Consider the following 18,438-nt stretch of genomic DNA (forward strand, 5'->3'; position numbering starts at 1 on the left):
GATGGCAAGTGGAATGGTAGTTTCCAGAGACCAGGAGAGGGAAGAATGGGCATTATTTAATGGGTTTCAATTTTTTACAAGATGAAAAAAGTTCTGGTGTTCGGTTGCATAACAATGTGAATATACTTAACACTACTGAATTGTACACTTAAAAATGGTTAAGGTGGTAAGTTTTAAGTTATGTATATTTTAGCACAATTTAAAAAAAAGAAAGAAAAAGGAAGGCTGCTTGGAGGGCACAAGACTTCATCACTTGTCACTCTATATTTGTGTGCCCCAAAAATTTTTCAGAAGAGAGAAGTAAAGAAATTGAATTGGCAAGTGAAGACATTCCTGCAGAGGGAAGTCCAGAACCAGATGATTTTTACTGGTAAGTTATATCAAATATTTAAAGAAGAAATAATACCAATCCTTCACAACCTTGTTCCAAAAATAGAGGAGGAGGGAACACTTCTCAATTCATTCTATGAGGCCACTGTTATCCTGTTACCAAAATCAGACAAAGACCTCACAGAAAAAGAGAACTGCAGACCATTTTTCCTCATGATCATAGATACAAAAATTCTTAACAAAATATTAGCAAGTTTAATTTAGCTATATATAAAAAGGATTCTACGTTATGACCAAGTGGGATTTATCCCTGGAATGTTAGGTTGATTTAACATTCATTTCTATGGAACATATTCCTGGAAGTGGAATTTCTGGATTATAGGGTAAAAAGTTTTATAGATAATGCTAGACTACTTTCCAAAGTGGTTGTATTATTAGCAGTGTAGGAGTATTTCTACAGGTATTTGGCAAAGCTTGTTATCATCAGACTTTTTAACTTTCACTTATTTGATGGGTATAATAGTATCTTACTCTGGTTTTATTTCGTATTTGCCTGAATCGTAATGAGGGTGCACTTTCTTATCTACATATTGGTTATTCCAATGTCTTGTGTGCGCGCGTGCGTGTGTGTGTGAAAAGCCTTCTGGGGCTGATGAATAGCAACAACAGATAACATGCTATTGAGTGTCCTCTGTGTGCCAGGCACTGTTCTAAGTGCTGGATATAGAGTCACTTTATTGTCGCAATAGCTCTAGAAGATAGGCAATATTATTATCTGTATCAATGTCTATTTTCTCTTTTGAGATGATGATAACGTGAGTTTTCTCTTTTAATCTATTAATGTGGTGAATTGTATTACTTGAGTTTCATTATGTTGCATTGACCTCAAAATCAAAGGCTAAACCCTACTTGTTGATGAGATATTATCCTTTCTACATAGTGTGAATTCAATTTGTTAATGTTTTGTTAACATTTTTAAAAAAAATCTGTGTTCAAAGGGGCGCCTGGATGACTCATTTGGTTGAGCCTCAGACTCTTGGTTTTGGCTCAGGTCATGATCTCAGCGGCGCGGGATCGAGCCCCCAGGTGGACTCCCTGCTCAGGAAGAAGTCTGCTTCTCTCGCTCTCTCTCTGCCCCTCCCCTCTCTCATGCTCTCTCTAAAATAAATAAATAAATCTTAAAAACAAATCTATGTTCCTGAATAAGATTAACCTGTAATAGTCCTTTCTCATGATGTTCTTGTTAGGTTTTGGTATCAATATTATTTTTAATCTTCAACTCATTTTCTTCTACTTGTTTGGAAGTAACACACTCTAGTTCTACAGTTTTCATTGTTATATTATTTATGGGTTGGATTGTGTTCCCTCCCCCCCAATTATATTGAAGTCTTAACCCCTGGTATCGGTGAATGTGACCTGATTTGTGAATAGGATCTTGAAGATGTAATCAAGTTAAGATGAGGTCATTAGAGTAGGTGCTAATCCAGTACAACTGGTGTCCTTACAAGAAGGGGAGACAGAAACTCACAGGAGGGGGATGGCCATGTGAAGGCAGAGATGGAGATCAGAGGTATGAGGCCACAAGCCTGGGGCTACCTGCCCAAGGAAAGACTCTGAAGGAAAGAAGAGCCTTCAGAGGGCTCTTGGCTCTGCCAACACCTTGATTTTGGATTTCCAGCCTTTAAGACTGAGAAAATAAATTTCTGTTGTTTCAAGCCAGTCTGTATGTGGTAGTTTGCTATGACAGCCCTTCCGATCCAATACATCGTAGAAATCACAACCTGCAAAATTAACGCACCTGAGTCTAGAAGTCCCAAGAAACTTCACCCTCTCCCGGACAAATAAGGAGCACAAGGGTACTGCAAGCCAGAACCTTTCATCCCTGCTCCTAATCCCTATTCCAACTCATACGCTTTTGTTGTCTAATACCTGAAGTTAATCCCCTTTTTCTGAAACCACTAGAAATTTTCATTACTATTTTATACCATCTAGGCTTATTTTATTTAACCACATTTTCCACTTCCTTTGTTCCACCAACTTTCTTGCATCTCAGATCTTTTTTTCCAGGACCATCGTCTTTCTGCCTGAAGCCCATCCACAGAGGTCGTGCAGTGAGAACCTGCTGGGGACAACTTCTCGTAGGTTTAGTTGGGTTTTCACTGGGTGCAGAATTCTATCTATGTTGGCCATTGTGCTCGTTTGATACACTGAAAATACCAGTCCGGGGCGCCTGGGTGGCTCAGATGGTTGAGCGTCTGCCTTTGGCTCAGGTCATGATCCCAGGGTCCTGGGATAGAGCCCCGCATCGGGCTCCCTGCTCCGCGGGGAGCCTGCTTCTCCCTTTCCCTTTGCTGCTCTCCCTGCTTGTACTCTCTCTCTCTCTGTCAAATAAATAAATAAATAAAATCTTAAAAAAAAAAAAAGAAAAAAGAAAATACCAGTCCACTGTCTTCTGCCTTCCATTCTTGCTGTGGAGAAAACAGCTGGCTGTCTGTTAGAGGTCAGTCTAACTGCTGTGCTTTTCAAGGTAACTTGTCTTTTTGTTCCTCTGGCTGCTTGAGGTTTTTCTCTTTACCTTTGTTCCTCTGCAATTTCACTACCATGCATCTAGTTGTAGATTTATTTTCCTTCCTCCCTCTTTCTCTTCCTTCCATTTATTGAGATATCATTGACATATAACGCTGTATGTATTTAAGTGTACAGCATAACGACTTGGCATTCCTATATATTGTGAAATGGTTTCCATAAGTTTACCTCACATCCATCCTCTCATATAGTTATAAGATTTTTTTCTTTGTGATGAGAACGTCTAGGATTTACTCTCTGAGCCAGTTTTAAAAATTACTGTCTTGGGGTTCCCTCGATCTTTTTGATCTATAGATTAATGTGTTTCTTCAGTTCTGGAAAATTCTTAGTGCTGTTCTCCGCAGACGTTTCCTCTGCCTCATCCTCTCTTTCCTTCCCTTCTAAGGTCTTAATCAAATGTGTGCGAGATTTCTCATTATATCCGCCTTGCGTCTTACTCTGCCTTTACTACTCCATGTTTCACACTGGATAGTTTATTCTAGTTTATATCTAATATATTATATATTATGTTGTACATAATTTGTATGTACAATTAGATATAATTTTATATCTAAAACCTTCTTAGTTTATCCGTTTATTACTTCTCCCTCTGTTTTAGCCAATCTTCTCTTAAACCCCTTCACTATTTAACATTTGCTATTTTAGTATTTATTTATAAAAGTTGTTTCTTTTTCCAATTTGCTATGACAAATTTTATAGTTTGCACTCATATAATGTTTTCAATAATATACCTGTTTCCTGCAGATGTTATCAGTTTGTCATTTGTTTCTTTAAGCCTAGTAATTTTGGTGATATTTTAGTCTGTCTGATACTTTCCGAGTCTGAACAGAGTGTTGATGTGTTTCTGTTTTCTGTGGGTTCTGCTGAATTTCATTACAGAACATTCCCTTGTGTTTCTGCTAGTCTTGGATTGCTTGCCTTCTTTCCCTTTGCAATGTACTTGTAGGGATAACCAAGGCCTGGCACAGGTCTACCTGTCCCTGAGATGCTTCGGGGTTGCTCAGTCGAGTTCCTGGATGCCTTACCAGTCGGCTACCACTATTTCACAATTTAAGATTCCTTAACCAACTCAGGCTGTGAGTATCTGAGGATAAATCCTCCTGATGGCCAGTCTGGGGCCAAAAGTCTCCCGGCTTTGGGGGAAGTGGAATAGGTTTAGACTAACTTTGCTCTGACGTTGATAATGTATCTCTTTGAAATCCAAGTTTACTGTGAAGAGGTTTCCTGAAAATTTCCCTCCTTGGATTGGCTCTGAGCCTTGACCACTGCGGCTCATCCCCCCATGCAGCCCCTGTGCAGAAGCCCAAGTGAGCAGGAGCCAGAAATGCTTTGGGGCATAAGTGTTGTCGTGTCCAGTGGTCCACTAATCTCTCTGGATACAGGTGTTTCTTCAAAAACTGGCCTAGAAACTCCCCACTGTTGTTTTGGCATTTCAGTTTTTTTTGTTTGTTTGTTTCTTCAGGAGATCTAAAAACTATTTGAACCGGTGGTGGAGGGATCGGGTGGGGCAGGGGAAGGAGGTGTTGAGGTGTTGATCTGAATGACAGCTGCCGTGATTGGAAAATGGAAACTCAATGATACTATTTTTAGCCTCTCACATCCTCAAACATGTCTATGGTCTTTCCAGGACATAATGAAATTGGAGTGTGTAAATGCTTGTGAAGGACTATACGCTGTACACATGGCCATGGACTAGTATGGACCAAGGAAAATGAAGAGAAAATGAACTTTGTTTAGATGGTTTACCTAATTCCAGGTGTTTAAGAATATGGTTCAAGTCTTTACTAACCATCTGCTTGCATATCTCAAGGCCGTATGATTTTCACAAATCTTAATGTAAGAAGCTGAGCTTATACAGTCTTTTTAAGTGTTACCATGTTTCCTGGAGATAAAATAGGTTCATTGGAACAGGTGATTAGACTTGTGAATAGAAGCCTTCAAAGACACAAGAATCCACAATTGCACTTGTTGATTAGGAATGGAGGCTGTATTTCATATTTGAAAAACATCAATGTTTTCTCATATATGCCCTTATGCAAAGTTAATGAAATAGAATATTTTCAATAAAATGGTTAAAAATAGGGGGCACCTGGGTGGCTCAGTTGGTTAAGCGTCTGACTCTTGCTTTCGAATCAGGTCACAATCTCCGGGTTGTGGGATTGAGTCCCATGACAGGCTCCCTGCTCAGTGGGGAGTCTGCTTGTCTCCCTTTCCCTCTGTCTCCCCCCAGATAAATAAATAAATAAATAAATCTTTTAAATGGTTTTTAAAAAATCAAGACTAAGACTACTGTGAAGACCCAACATTTTTTATTTTTATTTTTTAACCCAAATTATAAAATATTTTGGTCTGAAGATGTAAGTGTCCTCTTACTGTCCTCAGCTTACCTATTGTCAAGTTTAAACAATTGGAGCAATCTCAAGTATCAGCTTTCCTACCGACATGGCCACACATTTCAAAATCCCGTCTCTATTCTGTTTTATAGTGTATGCTTTTCAAAGGGTACAGTCCATCATACCAGAAAATATTTTCTTTTTCTTACTAATAAAACACACATGCTCATGCCGTTCAGTATTAGAGTATAAAGACCGAGTTGCTTGTTCTTTATTTTTTACCAGTGAAGTAAGAATAACGGCCGTAAAGTACATATCATGGAAAAGGTTTTCCTCTCCCTGTGGTTTCCAATGGCGATGATGAGGATAAAGTAGGGGACTGAGTGAATGTCATGTGGGCATTTTCAGGGCCCAGGGCAGTGGTGTTCAGGAACAACAAGGGCTTCTTGCCTCAGGTCGTGCAAGAAGCCGGACAGATTCTGCCCCTCTTGACTCCATAGACTGTAGATGATCCACCTCAAATTCTAGAGGCTTGAGGTTCTGAATGGACCTTGAGTAGCTGACTCAAGTCATCTTGCATGAGTTTTCCACATTGGCTTTGCACATATTCTCAAAGGGGGAAATACCTCTCTCTTCAGAGTTAGCACAGCAGGGGGGTGAAGGGAGGAATATGGCCTCCGGGGGTGGCCTAGGATGGAATGATGATTTTACCACTTACTGCTTTTGGAACTTGGACAAACTCTCTAACTTCTCTGTATCTCAGTTTCCTCCTTTGTTCCAGGAGAATGACTATCTCCTCTTCATAGATTTGCTGTGGGGAATATATGAGTTCATAAATGGAGAGAATTTAAATAGTCATTGACATATAAAAATACTCAATAAATGATATTAATATTCAGACTTGAGAAATATTTTGCACAGATTTGGTTAACTCACCTGGGGAGAGTAATATTCTTGAGAGGGAGTTTTGAATATAGTTCAGAAATAATTAAATGCCTTCCTTGATTGAAATAGAAAGGCAATTAAGACAATGAAGCATTTTCCTCTGTGTTATCTAGGACATATTTTTCTCATTTTCCTTGTGTAATGGGAAAATTTGAAACACACACAGAACGGTGACAAATTACTCATCCTGAGGTTAATTGTTCCCCAACAAATACATTTCAAGTAGGGAAGGCGGATAAGATTCCAGAGGCTGCAGAATCCAATTTTTGGTAGCATGATGTTTGGGACTCAGGCAGGCCTAGGTTTATGATATTGCCAACATATGACTTTGCAAGAGTTCTTTAACCCCTCTGAGTCTTAGGCTCCCTGATTATAAATTAGGAGTAAAAATACCAAACTGTAATGGCGGTGTACTGGCAGGTTTGTAGGTGACAAGCTGTAGAGTGCTATTACATAGTAGCTGAGCAACAACCCAGAGCTGACTTTGCAACATGTTCCAGAGACTGAATGTAAGGGGGAGCGAATGGTTCACAGAAATTGAACCAATCAGCCAAGCTCTATTCACTCTACCCAAGCAAACTGTCTCCCAAATGTGTGGTTATTTGGAAGGGGGCACAAAACAATTCAGATATGCCTCTAGGTGCATTTAGGTGGTGGGATGGAGAGACGTGACAGTGACAACTGGGAATATCATAGACATTGCATGACACACATGCTCCACATTGAGGATTATTTATCTGATGGTATCTTATTTATCCCACTAACATGTATTGGGAAGGTTCTATGACAAACGAATAAGCCTATCTTTGGAGGGACGTGGGGAAGAAGGGAATTTCTATAAATCTAATATTTATAGAAAGCCATCTATGTGATCGGGTATTATATCGGTTGGTTTGAAACCTCAGGAGCGTTCTGAGTGAAATCTAGCACTGGCCCCCCACACATGCTGGGCGAGGAGAAGCTGAAGAAAGAGGCAGACTACTCTTGGTTGGTGGCAGCACTCTTGGATTGCTAGGTGGCAGGTTTCATAAGCAAGGGAACTTACACATGAAGCTTGTCTTGGGAGGTAACAAGACAAGTAAATCTCTGCACCTGCCCACCCTAAACTTGAAAATTTCAAGGCTGTATCCTTGAAAACAGTTCCCATTGCGGGAATGGTAGGCAAAATGTATAATTGAAGTGCAGGGGAGGGGATGAGGAGGCTCTGATTGCCTAGGTCCAGCTCATGGGTCAACCTGAGGTCACGTCCCCTCAATGACCTCCTCCAACAATATTGGAGTATTCAGCTAATGCTGAAACACCCTTAAATCTCAATGACTTGACATAATAGAAGTTCATTTCTTGCTTGTATAAAGTTTATTTCCTCATGCAGTCATTTAAGGACCAGATTCCTTCTACCTTGTGATTCTGACATATTCTAGAGCAGGGTCAGCCAACGATGGCTCATGGACCAAATTTGATCTACAGTTTTTGTAAACTTTTTTTTGTAAATAAAGTTTTATTGGAACACAGCCGTAATCATTCATCATGTATAACCTGTGCTTTGTAGCTGCTCTCACACTAAGATGGCAGAGTGGAGTACTTGCAACAGGGACTCTATGGCTCATGAATCTTAAAATATTGCCTATCAGGATCTTTACAGAAAATATTTGCTGAGCCTTGCCCTAGAGCGTTGGAATATTGTCTTGGATTTTCTGATTCAACCTGCAGAAGGGAGAAGAAAAGGAGTGAAAGACTGTGTGGGAGGTTTTTAATGAACATATGTCTGGAAATGGCTTCCATCAATCCCACCTATATTTTGTTGACCAGAACTCAGCCATATAGCCAGAGCAGCTGCTAGGGAAGCTGAGAAATTCAGTCTACCGGTGGCCCGGAAGGAAAATATACAGCAGTTCTCCACAGACTGGTACTGCCCAAGTGTCTTCCATTCACTCTATCCTCTTTGTTCCTCAAAACAACTGTTAAGTACAGCTAAGTCATTACAGAGAAGTCATTTAAAAGGTTAAGCACAGTCAGACTTAGCTGGATAATTACCTTAAAACTGAGTACTGACACAAAATTTCCAAGCTCAAATTTTAGTTTGGGTTTATTGGAGCCAACAGTGATTCCTAATTGTCATAGGCTGATAAAAAAGGACAAAGGCGGATTTGATACTAAAATGACTCCTTTAAGCTTTTCCCACCCCATATGAATTCAGGAATGCTTTGAGGTAATTTAAAGAAAAAGAGAAAAGTGGTAGAGGAATTGAGACATTGCACAGGACATAATTATATAGACAGGCCACTTTCAAAAGAACCTACTTTACTGAACTCAGAACCATGTTGATATTTAAGTGGCAATTTAGTTTCTACAAAATGTTATCCAGCACATGTTATTATTTTTCATTTATAAATCTTTGGTTTTGTTCAGTTTTTCTTTTTCATTAATTTTGTAATTTGGTTTCACAGTGGTTCAAATGCTATCTGCATAAAGAATGTGTCCCTAGGTTTATGCTTATGCATATTTAAGTAAAATAGTAAAATGAATTTTTTTCTCCATTTTTCTTTTTTTTTTATTATGTTCAGTTAGCCAGCATATAGTACATCATAAGTTTTTGATGTGGTGTTCAACAGTCCATCAGTTGCACATAACACCCAGTGCTCATCACAACACGTGCCCTCCTTAAGACCGATCACCTGTTTACCCTACTGAAATGAATGTAAATAAAGACATGAGAGATCCAGAAGAATATTTTCTTTCTAAAAGGTATGTGTATATAACTCAAGTTTATAAGAGTCCACCCAACAGAGATAGCTCTCTTTTACAAAATATTTAAATTTGAATTAGGAAACTGTACCAGCCAGGACAGACTATGGAAAGCTGCAATAACAAACAAGCCCCAAGTCCTACTGGCTTAAACCACTTGCTTACATTAAAGGGGTTGCATATTGCTAAAGAACTATGTTCATTGTGATCATGACAGCAGGACTCACACTGATGGAGTGACCTTCAATAACCCCCTGGTTGAGGAGAGTGAGTCCTCTGGGGGTTCTCTTACCTTTAAGTCAATGCTGTGGCTCAGGTAAGTCAGATAACCACACCTAAGTTCAAGGAGAGGACTATAATCTTTTTGGGTGCCCAGACAAGAGAGAAACCAGGAGTTGATTGACAGAAATAATGTCTGCATCTTTCTGTAAAGGAGTGCCCTGTGGCCTGGTTTCAACACTTTCTATTCCCCAGTAAAGTTGCAGACAGCTTTCTTAATTTCATAGGCAGCTGTGGCTCTTGGGTTACAGCCAAAGCCTGCTGCTTGCTAGCCACATGGCATGGGCAAATCTAAACCTCAGCTCCTCCTCTGTGAAATGGGGGAGGAATGTCAGTTTCATGGTTCATTGAGAGGAAATCAAGGCAATAACTGATGTGAAACCTCTCTGTCAACTGTAAATTATTATCCAAATGAAGGTAATAGTATTGTTTCTGGCAATCAGTCATACCCACCCTACAGGTAATGAACAGATAGTAACAATGGCACCTTACAGCACGCATCACACAATCAGTATTTGGTCATGCAAGTTTCCTGAAAATTCACAAATTTCCTTAGGTAGTCTGATAATGAAATCTGAAGAGAATAGTTCTCGAATAAAAAAGCAAAATTCCCCTCTTGGCTAGGAAGTGACAAAGCATTTTACATGGCTCTGAATCTATATGGCCCACTTTTCTAAAAAATTTGAGGTTGAAGAAAAAAAGCACTATCTAATTCCTGCCCAAGAAGCAGTTGTTTTAAGTTGGGATCAGCATGAAAAAATTGAAAATGTTCCACAAAATAGTGCTGAGGATAGAAACACAAGAATATTCTTATACTGTTGAATCAACTCCTGAAACTGCTATCACTCAAATATCTCAGAATTCCAGCTTAGTAGAACTGGATGGCATCCTGAAGATGATCTTGTCTCACACTGTTATTTTCCAGATGAAGAAAACAAGGTCTAGAAAAATTAAATAACTTGCCCTAGGTCTTAAATATATGTTGATCGCCAAATATTTTTCCCTTTCACCATCCTGAAGTTCTGGAAATGAACACACTGAAGGAAGTGATGTTTCTCTGTACCCTCATACAATCACTAATAAGATCTCTTTGAATCAGAGCCTTTGGCACACCCTTCACTGTGTATCTGCAGGCAGGCAAAGGGCCCCCCAGAAATTCCTGGGGAGGTCCAACAATGATTCTGAGATTCCTTTTCAGCATTTCTAAAATTCAGTTGTTTTGCCCATTTCAGAGTTTTCTAAGTGATGCTTTGACCCACAGGAAATGTATGAAATGAGTAAGAAAACAAGACATAGGTTTCTAGTTCAATTAATGCCATTATCTGATTATTTAATTAGATATGGAAATCTTTCACTCTGGGAGAAGAATTTTAACATTGTGAAAGAAAGAAAGAAAGAAAGAAAGAAAGAAAGAAAGAAAGAAAGAAAGAAAGAAAGAAAGAAAGAAAGAAAGAAAGAAAGAAAAGAAAGAAAGAAAGAAAGAAAGAAACAAAGAAAGAAAAAGAAAGAGAAAGAAAGAAAGAAAAAGAAAGAGAAAGAAAGAAAAAAAGAAAGAAAGGAAAGGAAAGGAAAGGAAAGGAAAGGAAAGATGAGATACCTTCCTAGGCATATTAGTCAGGAAAGGCTCAGTTATGCTACCATAAAAAAATCTCTGGGACTTACAGGAACAAAAGATTATTTCACATTCATGTTCAATGTTCACTGTGGTTGGAGGGGTCTCTACTCCACATTATCTTTGTGAAGAGTGGCAGGCTGAAGGAAACTCCATATGGGGGTCACCCGCAGCTGTGGCACACTGAAGGGGATTTGGTGAATTGCACATTGGTTCTTAAAGTTTTGTCTCTAAATAACACATATTCCTGATGATTCCTCATTTATCGAAGTGAGCCACAGGGTTGCGTCTAAACGCAGAAGAACCAGAATACTCTACTCTTACCATTCACCTGGAAGAAGGAAAGCCATAATTTTGGTGAACATCTCTAATGGCTACCATTGTAGAAATAAAGAAGAAAAGAAAACAGAACAGACATGCCCCCTCCACAAACTGTCAAAAACACAGTGTCTCACCGTCAACATGACTCAAATCCCCAATCAAGGATAAAATATCTGTCATCTATACAATAAAATCTTAACACATTAAGTTGCCGCAGGTAAAGTTTCCTGAATTTGTTTCTTCATCTGCATACAAGAGCATTGCAAGAATGGGAAGCAGGTATAAATGAATTAAAATAAATTAGGGCTGGGATAAAGTTTCTGGAAATGCACTGTGGGCCAGCTAAGTGGGGAGGCACATTTATGCCTTTTGTGGATTTTTTCAGACACTTTCCATTTCTTTATGACATAACTATACTGGTCAATAGTCTTTCTAAAATAATTTGATAGTAGGAAATTTATAGTCTGACCAAACAGAAAAGTTCATTTTCACCTAAACTGCTAATAGCAGTAATTATTTAACGAGTCACTCCAAAAAGAGACCCTGAACCTCTAAAAGTTAGCCTTTTTGGGAAATGTCTGATGTCTGGAATATGTTTAAGCAATCTTCATTTGTTTTTTATTTGGGTACAATCATTTACTTAGATACATATTTTTAAACTTTTGGTATATTACTAGCAGCAAAGTGCTTCAAGTGGAGGAAAACTCAAACTAGCTCAGAATGTCCCCTGAATTAAAAAATAGAGTTTTGTACTTTCCAGAATAATAAGCACTTTTATAGTCTTTCTTTAAATCTTTCTTGGTAAAAAGCTACAAAGCAGGAAGAAAGGGTGAGAGTCAAAGCCTGCTGATTTACTGTTTAATTATATCTTTCCCCCCTGCCCCTTAAAATTTTATAACAGAGCAGGGTTAACATTAACACCCCGGCCACAATAAACTAAACATATTTTATTACATATTTTATGTCCAAGATGAAAATGAAGATATAATAATGAGATAATTTTATACAGAGGTATGGTGAATTCTATGTGACTAGGGGTAAGTCAGTTTTGTGTTCCGTGCCTTAGTTTTTAAAATTATCATTAATAATTATATGAATAGCCAACTTTTACTGAGTATTGATTGTAGTGCAAGGACTTATATCAAGTACCTCGCACATTTTTTCCTCATTTAATACAGCAAACCTACTTCTAAAAATGAGGAAATTGAGGATGAAGCGACTTGACCAAGGTCATCAGGCTCATTAGTAGTGGAACACTCCTTTGGGATAAATCATTGTGGTAACATTTCAATCAAGGTATCTGATAAGTGCAGTGTTTTTCTAGCCCAACTCTCTTGGAGAAGAAAAAAATTATGTTGGCTGTGGTTCATTTATTCACAAATATATGAATGTCCGCTCTGTCCCTTGTCCTGTCTAAAGCCTGTGGATATAGAGCTGAATAAGTCTGCAAGGCACAGAGTTTAAGAAAAGAGATTAAGAAAAATCAGACAGACAGACTTGGGTTGGGCTCTGCAATGCAACCTTAGATAGGAACTCTAGAGCCCCATTTGCATACTGGGGAATTATATTGATGTTTACTTCACGGTTTTGCCGGGAAAATTAAGCGATATAATAAGGTGCTTAGCATAGCACATTGCATAAGATGCTCCATAGGGTGCGTTCGGTTATTATCAGGTTTTATTGTTACTATTGTTGCTATACGCAAAAAATACTGTAGGTGAGCTCTCTGATTAGGAAGGGGAAAGAGACATCTGAACAAGATTTCCTGTCCAATGTGATATGAGCACCAGGGAAATCAGGGAAAGGCACGAATGACTGCCTAGACCGGGTTTGGAAAGGTTTCGTGAAAGAGGTGAACTTTTGTGCTGGGGATTTAAAAGAGAGAGGGATTTCTCTAGGTGGAGAAGGGTGTAGGCATTCCGGTCATGTACAAAGGTGCTCAGCAAGGTATGTCTGGGGAATCTCAAGGCTCCAGCCAAGTGAAACGTTCTAGTGAGGGAAAGAGGAATGGTGAATGCGAATGGAAAATCTTCCAGTACTGGGAATTTGGGGACCTGGACCAGGAAAGGCTCCGCCTTGGGTGGCAGTGACGGGAGGGAGGCTGGGGGATCGCGAGGTGTCGCTGTGGCTCCACGTAAGGCAAGAATCAGGCGTCCGGGGGTTACGGCACGCCGGGGGCAGCCACCGAGGGGCGGGGTAGGGCTGTGTCGGTGGGTTTGGCACCATCTTCATACAGGCACGAAATAATGACGGTGATAAAGATAGTAAAAACATAAGCAAATAACCCGGAAGCGGTCTCTTGTAGGGCGCACGGCATCAATAATCAGAAACTGTCCGCGAGGAACAATTAAGAGCTCGGAACTGCCAGGCAGGGATCATTGCGAGCGCAGTCCGCGTAATTTGTGGGCCCCAGCGGGAACCTGCCTCGCCTGCCCGGAGCCGAGCTGGGCGCTAACCCACGGCCTCCTGGCCAGTCCCGCGCCCGGTAGGCGGCTCCCTGCTACCTGCAGGCCGAAGGAGCAGCACTTCGACTCCTGCCTTGGGGTGCTCGGTCCGCATTCCTGCCTGTGCCGTTCCTTTGACGGGACCTGAGATTTTGGGGACTTCTTTGCTGGGTTTCACATGCACACATGGACCAACGAACCACGTGTAAGCTCAGGCTCATACACAAGTGTACGATGCTCTTGCACACATAGTATTTCTGCACACGCACACTCACATAAATGAGACACATCTACACGTAACACATGCACGCACTTTACACATGCTCACGTGTACTCACGCTGGTGTGAGACAATCCTGCTCTAGCACATGCGCACACATGCACCCAAGTGCGCGCTGTCACTGGCACACACTCCTATGTACTACCCAGGCCCACAAACATTCATCCACTCTTCCTTTATACAAACATATTTGCACGCTCACATCACACTCATCTCGCATCTCGGTGGCCAACAAAGACCTCGAAGGGTCAAACGGTGCGTAAATATCTAATGGACTGTGCTTCAAAGAAAATACAAGTGTGAACTTTTTGTGACCCAGGCATCTCGAGCTCCTCTGCAAAACTTCCACTTTCTTCTCCTACTTTCCTCTCAGCAAGGAGGCCTATGTCTCCCTCTCTTCGCCTCCAAATTCCCGCAGGCCTCAGTTTCTTCCTTTTGAGTTTGCACTACTGAAGAGATACTTTTTTTTTTTAAAGATTTTATTTATTTATTTGACACACAGAGAGAGAGACAGCGAGAGAGGGAACACAAGCAGGGGGAGTGGGAGAGGGAGAAGCAGGCTTCCAGCTGAGCAGGGAGCCCGATATGGGGCTCGATCCTTGGACCCTGGGATCATGACCTGAGCCGAAGGCAGACGCTTAACGACTGAGCCACCCAGGCGCCCCGAGATACTAATTTCTAAACAGCGGGATGCTCCCTTCTCGCATCCTGGAGCCTCCTTCCGCAGCAGGAGCGAGGGCCCTTCGCTGATCAGACTCCAAGCAAGAAGGTTGGAGGACTGTGGGGGAAGGGCCAAGGGTGGGGTATGGGTCGCGCCCCAGGACAGCCTCGGATTGGGAGAGCCTTTCCGGCTATGTCTCCAACTGTATTCTTCCAGCTCAGAGTAATTTTAGTTTTTAGATGTCGTTGGTCATGCCAAGGCCATATGGTCTTCCTCTATGAAAGTGCATCCGCAGGTGTACAGATTTCTGCCCTCTGATGGGTGTCGCAGGCATCCCCGGAAAGTCTTGTTTAGTCTATATCAAGTAGGCGACTCTGCAGGCGCCGGAGCTCTAAGACCTCGGCTAGGACTGGGAGAAGCGGCTGACTGGAGGTCACATAGCAAGCGCGGCAGAGCCAGGGCTGGAGTTAGCACCACGCTCGCGCGCCCGGTCTGGAACTGCCGGGAAAGACGCGTGTCGGTATCTGGCCCCGGGGATGCGCATCCAGCCCACGCATTAGAACTTTTCAGAACCCTTTTCCCCTCCTCTCTCCCTTCTATTGCCTGCCGTCGGACGCAACTTGCGCCCATGCTCCTTTGTCAGCCGGGATGCCCAGGGGCTCGAGAGCCCTGTGCGGAAGGCGGGGTAGCAAGGCAAACTCCAGAGATAAATGCGCCGCGGCTGGGTGGGTGGTTTGTACCTTACGCGAGGGGCACCGACGGGAAATTTGGGCTGGGCGATTTTATTCGCAGTAAGGCGGGGGACAGGTTGTTTCATTTCAATCACAAGCCGTCAGTTTCCTCACCTGTAAAATGGGGGGCAATCTTACCTGCCTTCTTTGTCTTGTGGGAATTCAGTGAGTTTATGCCCGTAAAGCCTTCAACAAATGGTATCTATTATTATCTGGGGACCGCCCCAGGGGAAACCCAAGCGAGTCCGCAGGCTCGATCCGGGAAAGGTTTGTTTAAGCTTCTTGCCCCAAGCTCTTGTCCTAGCTGTCTGTGGGTGTCTTTGTCCCTCTCTAGGCCTCAGTTTCCCTGCCTGTACTATGGGGAGACGCGCGTTCCCAGGGACTGGAAATGTCAGACTGGGCGAGCAAACCCGGCCGCCTCTGCAGCACTGGTGTGTGTGTGTGTGTGTGTGTGTGTGTGTGTGTGTGTGTGTGTGTGTGTCTGAAAGAGGCATCAGGGTCGGAAGGAATGTCCCCCTTCCCTTTACCGCTTGCCAGAGAAGCCTGAGAGCAAGGAGGTAGGACAGACGGATTTCCGGGGGGCACCGTGGCCTGCTGCTCTTACACGTTCTCCGAGGGCAGCAGGTAAAGGTCTTAGAGGGGCAGCGGCAGGGTTTCGCGCGCGGGTGGCGGGGCCGCTCCCACCGGCGTCTGGGCGCGGCTCAGGAGCCCGGGCAAGCTGCGCCCCGCTCGGGGCCTCACTCCCCCAGCGCCCCGCGCCTTCTCCTCCTGCGGGCGGCGCTTTGGCCCCTGCCCAGCCCGGCTGCGACTTCGGGCCGCCAGACGACGCCTTCGGAGCTGCCGCCTGCGGAGGGACTTGGAGCCTTTGGCCTTCATCGCCCCATCTTTCCCTTTCCCGTCTTCCTGGCACCGAAGGAGGCGTCTTTTCTTCAGTCTCGCTCTCAAGGGTCTCTGACTAGCTGCCAAAGGAAGGGGGCATTTCCCCGGGCAGGCGGCCCTTCTGGGGGCGCGTCTTCCGAAGGGAAACGTAGACGGAGGAAATTTTCTAAGTGACAAGTCCCAAGTCTGGCCTCCTGGGGGCGGACGAGCCGAGAAGATTCTCTCTTTCCCCGGGACGTCCCGCTAGTTCTAGTTCGGCTGTATTAATCTCGTTTCTGCTCTTTTTTGGGCGGTATGAGGGACATGTGTGTTCCCACCTGCGCCTCCCGGAAGTTATGAGGCAACTGATGCCCTTCGGGAAAGGGAAATGATTTCCCTGTGACTTAAGAGGGTCGGGATAGCCAAGAGTGAGAAGTTTTCAAAGTTTGGGGTGGAGGGTGGTCTTGCTCACCGGGTCTGAGCTTCCTCCAACGCTAGGAGACCCTGAGGCCTGGTGAGCCCCGACTACTGTTTGGAGCACTGAAGAGGGAGGGAGCGGACGCTAACCCTCACTTCGGAAGAAACTCCGAGAAGCTCAGCGGGACACTTAACTCAAGGGGAAATATCAATCCTTTCCAATTGCTTCATCCACATACAAATGCATCTTGCTGTATATTTTTCTTATGCACAGGTTCCCCCCCTCACTTTTTTCCTCCCCAATTCTGCAGGTCTGGACAAGGCCTGGAAATCTGCATTACCCCCTGGATTAGGCTGATGAGAGGGATTTGGGGATTACTGTTATAAACCACCCTAAAGTCATATCACACATATTCTATAAAGCCTAGGCAATGCTATACATACAGTATTTTTCTTCACAGGAGAAGTGACTATAATATTAAAAAGATGAAGTTGGTCTCAGTACAACTTTACAGTACCCCTCCACACACATGCTTGGCCTTCTGGAGGTGATGCTAACCCCACATGAGGGAAGATTGACAAGTGTTTAAGGAATTTTTCAAAGTTTAAAAATTGCAACTGCTAGTTCAATATTCACCAGAGGAAATCCACAAAAACTTACTACTCTGCTGGCCTAGGTGTTGTTCCCCATTTTCCTTCACCCTTTCTGTCTCTTTTCTACCTTCTCTTTAGCTTCCTTCCCACTTAAACATTTATTACTGGGTGAGAAAGCCAGGTTGAAAGCACTAGGACATCCAGAAGAAAAGCTATGAATACACTCTGCTTGATTAAAAGAAAGTCACTCACCATCCCAGGTGAGGTTTCTGCTGCTTCTGCACAGCCAAAGGGAATTAGTCTTATCAAAATATTCCTGCCCTCTTTTGTTTTTCCTCCTTCAGTGACCTGGTAGATATGGAGATTGCCTCCCTCTTATCTAGTTTCTGGAGATTACCTACACTGGGGCAGGAATTGGGCTGCTGAAGTCTTCTTTCTCTGGGCCAATTTCCCTTTTGCAACAGGCAGCTCCAGGCCCCTCAACAAACACAACATTTGCAGAGGGCTTCTTGATTCTGCCTGACCCCCTAGAAATCCATCTGTTGTGTGCTTCACACTGATCCTGGTCTTCAGAGTCGCTGTGTCCCTCCTTTCTCTGGCACCTTTCCTGCTTCCCTTTGGCAGTGATCTGATCCCCATCACAATGGGTGTTCCTCGTCACTGGAGTATGTACTTCACCAGACTCAACTTGGAGTCCTGAATATATTTCACTAGAGAGTAAAATGGTGGCTCAGACAATTAAGGAGAGGGAGGCTTGAGTCTTTTACTATGGCTATCTGGGACTCATTTATAGAAGGGTAGCCTCTGCCTCCTGGTCCCCCTTGCTTGAAGGATCCCCTTAGAGAAGGCGGGGGATGGTCCAGGCAGGGGAAGGGATTGGCTCTAGGGACACGTTGGGCCTTGGAGGTTAAGCTTGGAGTTTCAGGAACTTTTCAGCAGGTTCAGTTTCAATTATGCATTTAAATTCTATAGAGATGGAGAAGGTCCAACTCCCCCTTTCCTCTCCCCACACACCTATAATCCCTCCAATCTCCCCACCAACATAACCATCCTGAACACGTGCTGTGTGCCAGGAACTCTGCTAGATGCTATGGGGATCCTGATGGTTCAGACAGATCTCTTCAGGAGTGTCTTGGTGGAGATCGAATTAATTATAAATTATTACCAGGGACAAAGTACTCAGCACATTAGTGGTCCAGATTAAATGGTATGGGAGCTGGACAGGATTAATGCACAAAGATAAAGTAGTGTTTGAGGACAGTGGCCATGTATTCACAAGCCTGAGACAGTCCCCTCCCCCCCC

The 18,438-nt window shown here is 43.0% G+C and overlaps 2 long non-coding RNA genes across 3 annotated transcripts in view; one reads left to right on the plus strand and one right to left on the minus strand.

Moving 5' to 3' along the window:
* The window catches only part of LOC112819725 (uncharacterized), a 28,458-nt gene extending 17,100 nt beyond the window's left edge, over positions 1–11,358 (plus strand). For both annotated transcript variants that reach the window (XR_012376382.1, XR_003206957.2), the window contains 3 exons: positions 292–370; positions 8,759–8,939; positions 11,102–11,358. This is a non-coding gene — a long non-coding RNA (uncharacterized lncRNA). The remainder of the gene's footprint in view (positions 1–291; positions 371–8,758; positions 8,940–11,101) is intronic.
* A 3,024-nt stretch (positions 11,359–14,382) lies between these two features.
* LOC112819726 (uncharacterized) overlaps positions 14,383–18,438 on the minus strand; it is a 6,357-nt gene continuing 2,301 nt past the window's right edge. The window contains exons 2-3 of the long non-coding RNA XR_003206958.2: positions 15,276–15,380; positions 14,383–15,033 (exon numbers count right to left, since the gene is read on the minus strand). This is a non-coding gene — a long non-coding RNA (uncharacterized lncRNA). The remainder of the gene's footprint in view (positions 15,034–15,275; positions 15,381–18,438) is intronic.

Source organism: Callorhinus ursinus, unplaced genomic scaffold, assembly GCF_003265705.2.
Source record: "Callorhinus ursinus isolate GAN/ISIS: 27379988/994484 unplaced genomic scaffold, GSC_fseal_2.0 scaffold3, whole genome shotgun sequence".
Taxonomy (NCBI): domain Eukaryota; kingdom Metazoa; phylum Chordata; class Mammalia; order Carnivora; family Otariidae; genus Callorhinus; species Callorhinus ursinus.